The sequence below is a fragment of the Triticum aestivum genome, chromosome 3A, assembly GCF_018294505.1.
Source record: "Triticum aestivum cultivar Chinese Spring chromosome 3A, IWGSC CS RefSeq v2.1, whole genome shotgun sequence".
Taxonomy (NCBI): domain Eukaryota; kingdom Viridiplantae; phylum Streptophyta; class Magnoliopsida; order Poales; family Poaceae; genus Triticum; species Triticum aestivum.
In genome coordinates, this window is record NC_057800.1 from 671,907,192 (window position 1) to 671,916,855 (window position 9,664).

A 9,664-nucleotide genomic window follows, 5' to 3' on the forward strand; every position below is an offset into this window, starting at 1 on the left:
ATAACTTTTCGTCACCTTTAAAGTATCAGATAGATCATTATGTTTGAAGAGTCTTCAATCATGTCCGGCAGATTAAAGCTTCCCACTTTGCGTAAAAAGAGTAAATGTCACTGGCGGTCTTAGAACTTGCGCTGCTGGTGCACTTAAGTCACACTACTTACAAACAGGAAAAACCCGTCACAGAACTTGCGTTGCGGGTGCATTTAAGTCAGAGAGGCAAGCTGAACCGGTCGGACGCCCGATTTTCTCTCTTTTGCAGTCTCGCAAGGCGCACGTGACACCTCCGGGGATTGGTATTTTTGCAGTAAAGTCGGTACTGATTTATTTGCAGGGCCGTATTGCGAAATCGCTAGATGATGATCGCCGAGCAGCATGGCCGGTAAGGAGATGATGGAGAGTGGCAGCGCCGCCGTGGCTAGCAGGCGCACCCCTTCCTATTTTCCCGTGCGCCCGTCGTCAGTCGCCTTGAACATAGCCGTGCGTCCAGCTCTCCACCGCCACCATTCTACTGTTGCCACACGAACAGTTGCCGCTGCCCTGCAGCTACGCCTTGCCTCCTACCTGCCGGCTGCTCGCGTACGGCGCGCCGAGAAAATGTTAGGAAATAAGCCACAGTGGGCACGTGTGTGTGCGGTGAGCGTGTCGGGCGCCGATCCGTGGCCGCGCCGAGCCCGTGGCAGGCGTGCGTGTGTGCGTCTGGTCATTGTATGGGCATAGCCCGACTAGTGTATGGGCATAGTCTGACTAGTGCGTGGGCAGTGTGCGTGCGTTTCGAGTGTGTTGTTGCGCGGCCGGAGCCAGAGTCCAGCATGAGCATGCAGAGGCGTGGGCGCTCGGGTCGGATGCGCAAGTCGCCGAGCTGCAAGTGGACGTGGGCGAGTCGCCAGCGTGGGCCGTGCATTGAGGAGCACGTCCTGCGGACGAGGGCATGCTCGGGCGCAGCGTGATCCGCGTCGAACGAAACGGCGCTTGAAGACCGGGTAGTGGAGGAGTGCTCCGTGTGGTGACCCTGGTGTATAAAGGGCATTGTAATCAGGCGTTTTGGGTTGAGTCCAGAGAGAGAATAAGGCTAAGATACAGGCGTTCGTCGCCACAGCGTTCGTCGCCGGAATATCCTTGTGTGCTCCATTGTTCTTCATCTTCCTTGCGTTCTCGTCGCGAGAGAGAGTGACGGTACAGCTGGAGGCGTCCTGGACTCTAAGGATCTAGGGGTCTTTGTGCGAGAAAACGATGCAGCCTAGAGGCGCTTAACCGCAAAACAGAAAAAATCGGGCGTCCGATCGGTTCAGCTCGTCTTTGTGACTTAAATGCACCCGCAACACAAGTTCTGTAACGGGTTTTTCCGGTTTGCAAGTTGTGTGACTTATGTGCACCCGTAAAGCAAGTTCTAAGACCGCCAGCGCCATTTACTCCGTAAAAACTAATGGTGCTAGCAATACGAATGTCTTCGGTCCTTTTGTTCCGAGCAAGTTGGGGTTGGCTACAGATGAAACCCAACAAAAAGCCATGAGAAAGAGATAAGAATAATTCCAACTATCATGTCATAAGCGGAAAGAGAAAAGGATCAACATAGTTAAGTACCTAGCACGAATTCTGAGATATACAATTGGCCTGCAAGTCCCACAATACAGGCGTTCTTTGTGATCTCTTTGCAACTGGCAGCCAGTCAACATTAACCATCAGAGATCTAATCAATTTACTGTAAAAAAAATCTATAGTAGTATGCAAGAAATGGGAGCCTTACATCACGTTGTGCAGAAGTAGAGTGCATATAGCACGTTAGAATCCTCGTTCCATTGTACTTACTATAGCTACCAAATGTTCAGCCCCAGTTACCAAATGTTCAAACATAGAGCAGAAATGTTCAACTGGAGTACAAATAATTTTAACACCTATCTGACCAAAAAAATTTCGATAAACGGTGGATTTTATTGACTCAAAATGAAACATCAAAAAGATACAAAACACGATGAGCCCATATCCGGGCTTTGCATAACTAAGAGCATCTCCAGCCATTGTGCCCTCCAGCCGGCATTTTTTTTGCCTTTTGGGGTTGGCCTGGCAAAGTATTTGGCATGTGATCGAGAACTTTCCCAGCCGTCCTCCCCAACCGGCCCCGAGCGCGCCACGCCTCCTGCCTGCTCTCATGCATTGCGACACCTCATTCTCCCCCTGCTCTCTCCCTCATTCCCTGGACGCCATGGCCGAAGTCGCCGTTCGCTCGCTCTCACTCCCCCCCCCCCTCTCGCTCTCTCCCGCCTCCCCGCGCCACCACCACCTCGCCGCGCCAGCTCCCGCCTCGACGTTGCGGCGCGCGCAGCCGCGTCCTCTTCTCTCTCCCCTCCCCGTCCCCTTCCCTGCCCTCGCAGCAGCGCGCGACTCCGCGCGGCACGCTCCCTCGACGAGCAGCAGCCGAGCAACAGCCTCGCTCGAGCAGGGGGGAGACGGGGACACGAGCAACAGCAGCCGCCGCCACAAGGCCAGGCGCTCGCCGCTGGGCGTCGCCGGACAAGAGCGCGTCGACGGCGCCCTTGCGCGCGAGCGGCCCATGGACTCGACGAGCGGTGGCGCGCGGATGGTCACCAGTCAACCCCGCGCAACCCCGACTGGTCCAGGAGCACCGCCAGCGTCGACCACTTCTCCTGCGGGCATCGGAACGGGCTGGGTCGCCGTAGAGCTTTGGGATCGACCGCCTCTTCCCGCTTCGGTCGCCGGAGATCCCCGCCGAACCCACTGCCGGCTATTGCTACTGAGCTTCTCGCCGAGCCCCCTTGAGCCCCTCTGGTGAGCACCGCCGCTCCTGCATCCCCTCCTGAGCTCCATCTCCTCCTCTAGCTAGCTGGCCGCAGCCGCCGGCTCTGCCGTCCGCCATGAACGAACAACGACTCGATGTCGAGCTGCCCGAGCCCACTCCTGATGCCCGTTGTCGGTGTCAAAACCGGCGGATCTCGGGTAGGGGGTCCCGAACTGTGCGTCTAGGCCGGATGGTAACAGGAGGCATGGGACACGATGTTTTACCCAGGTTCGGGCCCTCTTGATGGACGTAAAACCCTACATCCTGCTTGATTGATATTGATGATATGGGTAGTACAAGAGTAGATCTACCACGAGATCAGAGAGGCTAAACCCTAGAAGCTAGCCTATGGTATGATTGTTGTTCGTCCTACGGACTAAAACCCTCCGGTTTATATAGACACCGGAGAGGGCTAGGGTTACAGAGAGTCGGTTACAATGGTAGGCGATCTACATATCCGTATCGCCAAGCTTGCCTTCCACGCCAAGGAAAGTCCCTTCCGGACACGGGACGAAGTCTTCGATCTTGTATCTTCATAGTCCAGGAGTCCGGCCGAAGGTATAGTCCGGCCATCCGGACACCCCCTAATCCAGGACTCCCTCAGTAGCCCCTAAACCAGATTTCAATGACGACGGGTCCGGCGCGCAGATTGTCTTCGGCATTGCAAGGCGGGTTCCTCCTCCAAGTACTTCATAGAAGATTTTGAACACAAAGGTAGTGTCCGGCTCTGCAAAATAAGTTTCCACATATTGCCATAGAGAGAATAATATTTACACAAATCTAATATGCTGACGTATTCCGTAGCGTGACATCATACCACGGCCAAGTCTTTATTTGAATCGTTTTACTGTCCCACCTCAGTGCGTTTAGCGAGGCGGTTTCCTTGGCACGTCTTGTTAAAGCAGAGATCGTGTCCCCTTATTCCGGGATTCTCATCAATACGGGTGTGGGAGATAAGCGAGTTTTACCACGCTGGTGGGGGCGCATAGTCGCGTCCGCCCATATAAGGGGATAAGGATCCACCTTTTCATCCACGCCTTCTTCCTCCTTTGCCTATCCATTTCCGCGCACTCGAGCTCCAGCGCCCAAGTCCGCATACCCCACCTCAACCTTCTCCAGCCATGTCCGGAGCGGGAGGCAAGTGGATGGTCTCCTCCGTCACGGAGGGACACATCAAAAGACTGAGGAAGGCCGGATACTTGTCTAACGACATTGCGCACCGGCTTCCCGAAGAGGGGCAGCTCATCCCCACCCCTAGGCCCCATGAGAGGGTGGTGTTCCTCCCCCATTTCCTCTGCGGACTGGGCTTCCCTCTCCACCCATTTGTCCGGGGGCTCATGTTCTACTATGGCCTGGATTTCCACGATCTGGCCCCGAACTTTGTCCTCAACATATCGGCGTTTATCGTCGTGTGTGAGGCTTTCTTCCGCATCTGCCCCCATTTCGGCCTATGGCTCAAGACTTTCAATGTCAAGCCAAAGGTGGTGCACCGCACCCAAGCGGAGTACGGAGGCGCCATGGTGGGCAAGATGCCCAACGTCCTATGGTTCGAGGGCTCCTTCGTGGAATCCCTAAAGGGGTGGCAGTCGGGGTGGTTTTACATCACCGAGCCGCGCGACCCTGAATGGGTCGCAGCCCCCGAGTTCCGATCTGGACCCCCTACGCGGCTCGCCTCCTGAAAAGAGACGGGCCTGTCGTGGGGTAAAAAAGGAGAGCTGACCGGACTCCAAACATGCATCCAAACCCTAGTGGACAGGAAGCTCAAACTTGTCAACGTAGTCCAGGTTATGCTCATCCGCCGGATCCTCCCGTGTCAACAACGGGCTTTCAACCTGTGGGAGTTCGACCCGGCGCGACACCGAACTCTAAGAAGGCTCTTCGACATGATGTACGAAGATGCCTAGAAGGTGCTTTTAAAGGGCGCCGAGGCCCCCGCATCCGCTATCGAGGATCGCGGATTCAGCACGCAGCGTCACGCTTGTGCGGTAAGCTGTTTTTACCTTTTACAGGGTATTAGTTTTTCATAGTTTGACTCCATGCGGGATCTAAGCTCCCTTACCTTTGACAGGATTGGCAGAAGACGTCCGGACAGATCAACTGTCCGGCTCCTTTGCCCGAAGGCCCAGCGGACGCTCGCTTGGCGAAGCTGCTGGTTCCGGCACCCTACGTGGTGCTAGAGAAGAAGGCCGAGAAGAAGGCCACGGGGACTGGAAAGAGTGCCCAGCGCCGGGAGGTGTCGGATTCATCATCCGACGACTCCAAGGCGCACTCCTCCCATGAAGACGAGGAGGAGGAAGAAGAGACCTCTCCCTCTCCAGCGGGGGGAAGGAAGAAAAGGAAGGCCGCCCCAACTAGGGAGGCCGAAGGGTCCAAGAGGGGGAAGACCCCTCCTCCGGACTACTCCACCAACGCCGACGACAGTGAAGAAGAGTGGCCGCACAGGGCCAAGCCCCTGGCGAGATCGTAAATATCCGGATACCAGAGTGATTCATAGTATTCCCCCATTGCACAACTTTTCCTTATGTCAAACATGATTGTGCAGTCCGCCCAAGGCCGGGCTTGATGAGTCGTCCAGTGGCTCCCTGGATTCGTCAGATGTGAATTCGCTTCCGATGGCTTCCTCCCCCACCCTACGGACGGCGCCGAGGTGGCGTTCCAACAGGTTCCAAGCCAGGAGGAGGTGTCCTGGAGGCGCCGCAAGGCAACCTCCCGGACTCCAGGCGTAAAGGGGATAGAAGCCCCAAGGGCTCCAAGTCCGGCCTTGAGCCGGACACCGCGCTGGAACCTTCAACGGTTCCGGACTCCGGTAGGCAGCCTCCTTCCAAGAGGAGCAAGCCTACCGAGCCGGTGACCTCCGTCCAACCGGAGGCACCGGACAATTTGCTGGAGACGCTTAATGGCGCCTCCATCGACGAGGAGCACCGCACTATTATGAGTGCGGTGATCCAGAAGGTTCAGTCCGCCAAGAGCGGACTGACTAAAGCCTGTGCCAGCCTTCTAACAGGCTTTGAGCTAAGTAAAGAATATGTAAAAATATTACCGCATAGACAGTAGCCCCTAATGCTCTGTTCGGTGTTCGGAAAGAAAAGCCGAATAGAGGATCTAATAACATTCATAGGAGTCTAACATAATCAAGTCAATATGCGTATGCAGGCTTCGCCGCTGGCCTCCGCCGCACTGACTGCGGAGGTGGATACGCTGAAGCAGAACCTCGAGCGGTCCGAGCAAGAGCTCAGCCTAGCCAAGCAGCAGCTCGAGGAGAAGGAAGGTAAGAAATACCTTATTGAAATATGTGAAAGGTGCAATTGCAAAAAGTGACAGGATTAACGCGGCTATTGTAGGGGCCACAACTGAGGTGGTGACCCTTAAGCAAGCGTTGTCCAAGGCCGAAAAAAGGGTGGCCACGGAGCGCACCGAGCGGGAGAAGCATGAGACGCAGGTTGGCGAGGTGCAGCAAGAGGTCCAGTCTCTCATGAAAAAACATGAGAGTTTGGAGCTTGACTCGAAGACGCGAGAGTCTGAGCTCGCGGCGGCCATTGAAGATGCCAAGTCTGCCAAGGCCGAAGCCTAGAAGGCCCTCCAGGAGGTTGAGGCAATAAAAAAGATAGCGGCGGGTAAGGCATTCTTTATGCAAAGCAAGCACATAAAAGTAAATTACTTGTTACTTACCCGAATGCGGAGCTCTCCAGGAGCATTCGTAGACTTGCCCCGTAGCGTGTCAGATGCCGCCGCCTTCTACCGAGCCAAGGAGGGAAGCTCGATGGAGAAGGTGTTCTGGTCTCAATATGCTGAGGCCGAACATCCGGTGCCCTTAAGCGACCAGCTGAAACAGCTGGTCGAGCTCCATAAGGTGGCCGAGCAGGCCATGAAGGGCCTCATAGTCCGGCTGTGGCCTGGAGAGGCCATGCCTGGGAGCTACTTCGAGCTGGTGAGGCGGCTGGTGGAGGCCTGTCCAAGGCTCGAAGTCATCAAGCGCTCCGTATGCATCGAGGGTGCCCGTAGGGCGCTTGCCCATGCGAAGGTGCACTGGGGCAAGCTGGATGCTGAGAAGCTTGTGAAGGACGGGCCACCACCGGGCAAGGAGCATCGCAAGCCCGAGATGTATTATGAGGGCGTTCTGAAGGGTGCCCGCCTTGTGGCGGATGAATGTTCCATGGATGTAATTTTTCAGTAAACTCGCTCGTTTTGTCCTGTGCGCTCAAAACTTGTTCATGTGCGCTAAGAAATGCTTTTTGAATTTAAAATATTACCTTCTGTGCGGCCGTTTATCAAATTTGAGAGATGGCGAGTCGTCGGCTTCTACCCCCATGGCACGAGTGCTGGGGTGTTCGGGATAAACATGAGCGCTCTTTTTCCCATTCTTGGGTCCTTCGAGGGAGGCGCTCAACACAACGAACAAGGCAATCGGACTATAGTACTTGAACACTCTCACTTAGCCATAGAATTCTATAATTTTATATTTCGGCGAAGCCCCTAGTGTTCGGAAGACCGAATTCGGGGCGCTATCCACGCCTAGGCCGGACAAAGCCGACTCCTCGCTCTAAGCGGCATAAGTATTTAGGGACTCGAAAACCTCTCGAACAACGACCAGCTCTCGCCTCATCATGACGGTCAGTTTTAGCTTTCTCTACTGAGGTGCTTAGCCCAGTTCAACTAGGGCACAATCGCAGTAGTTCTCCTAGTGCTACCTTAGCTGATATAACAAAACGTAAGGTACCAAAACATAGGAGCCGGGCAAACCCAACTATTGACCCAAGACATGATTCGGAGCTGATGCATATAATGCTATAAGTTCGGGGTGCCGCACTTGTGAAAGTGTTCGGACTTCTTACACCGTATTGTGGGGTACTTAAGCCCCTGGCGTATTGGCCGTACCAAAGTGTACGGTGCAATATGTCATTAATGAACATATATTCGTAAAAAAAGTAATGTAATAATAGACGGAAGCTATGCATTGTTTATTTAAAAAGGTTGCGATCAAAGCAGGACGATACAAATAGTGTGATAAGCAAAAGATGAGAGTATCAAATATGTCCTTTCCAGGGGCGAGCTGCGGAATGTTATGCGAAACAGGTATACTGCTCGTTATAGAGACCACCTTAGAGTTTCGTAGTGCGGCGTAGCTTTCTGCTTCCCTGGTTATATCGTTTGTGCGGCAATTGTACTAACGGACAAGCCTTCCGAAGAATGGAGTCCTGAAAATAAGAGAAAATTAAGAAATCGGCAGCCCCTAGTGCGGTTTAAGCCGCGTTTCGGCCGTGCCGTGATGGTGCCCCTCCCCCTGTGCCCATGGTATTTCCAGAGCATAGTTATGTACGCGCAACACTGGTTTCGCAAGTTCGCGAGGGCTGGGGCTGGGGCCGCATTGCTACGCTTGCTCTGAACGTGCCGGGCAGTCTTGGTGTAGGTTACTCCGGGTGCGCTTGACGGTGTCCAGATGTTTAATGGCCGGACTAGAGAATTGCCATGAGAGGCTGCTTTGTACTTCCGCTGCGATAGCCGCCGTATGCTCCTCCGTTCGGAGAGAGCGTTCGGTGTTTCCATTGACCGTGATGACGCCTCGAGGGCCTGGCATCTTGAGCTTGAGGTATGCGTAGTGCGGCACCGCATTGAACTTGGCAAATGCGGTTCGCCCGAGCAGTGCATGATAGCCACTGCGGAACGGGACTATGTCGAAGATTAACTCCTCGCTTCGGAAATTATCCGGAGATCCGAAGACCACTTCAAGTGTAACTAAGCCTGTACAGTTGGCTTCTACACCTGGTATGACGCCTTTAAAGGTCGTTCTGGTGGGTTTAATCCTCGAGGATCGATGCCCATTTTCCGCACTGTATCCTGATAAAGCAGGTTCAGGCTGCTGCCGCCATCCATAAGGACTCTAGTGAGGTGAAATCCGTCAATAATTGGGTCTAGAACCAATGCGGCGAATCTGCCATGACGGATGCTAGTGGGGTGGTCCCTTCGATCAAAAGTGATTGGGCAGGAAGACCATGGGTTGAACTTTGGGGCGACTGACTCCATTGCGTATACGTCCCTTAGCACACACTTTCGCTCCCTCTTGGGGACATGGGTTGCGTATATCATGTTCACCGTCCGCACTTGTGGGGGAAAACCTTTCTGTCCACTGTTGTTCGGCGGCCGGGGCTCCCCCTCGTCATCGCTATGCATCCCCTTGTCTCTGCTTTCGGCATTTAACTTGCCTGCCTGCTTGAACACCCAACAATCCTTGTTGGTGTGATTGGCTGGTTTTTCGGGGGTGCCATGTATCTGGCATGAGAGGTCGAGTATTCGGTCCAAACTAGACGGGCCCAGAGTATTTCTTTTGAATTGCTTTTTCCGCTGACCGGGTTTAGAGCCTCTGAATCCGGCATTAACTGTCGTATCCTCAGCATTGTCGCTGTTAATGCGGCGCTTTTGCTTGTTGCGACGCGACCTGCCACTGCTGTCCTTGGTATCCGAATTACCAGGGCTCTTGGTCATGTTATTGCTGCGAGCTAGCCAGTTGTCTTCTCCCGCGCAAAAGCGGGTCATAAGTGTCGTGAGGGCTGTCATAGATTTCAGCTTTTCCTGTCCTAGGTGCCGTGCAAGCCACTCGTCGCGGATGTTATGCTTGAAGGCTGCTAGAGCCTCTGCGTCCGGACAGTCGACAATTTGATTTTTCTTGGTTAGGAACCGTGTCCAGAATTGTCTGGCCGATTCCTCTGGCTGCTGAATTATGTGGCTTAGGTCATCGACGTCTGGTGGTCGCACATAAGTGCCCTGGAAATTGTCGAGAAATGCGGCTTCCAGGTCCTCCCAACAACCAATTGATTCTGCTGGCAAGTTGTTAAGCCAATGCCGAGCTGGTCCTTTAAGCTTGAGTGGGAGGTA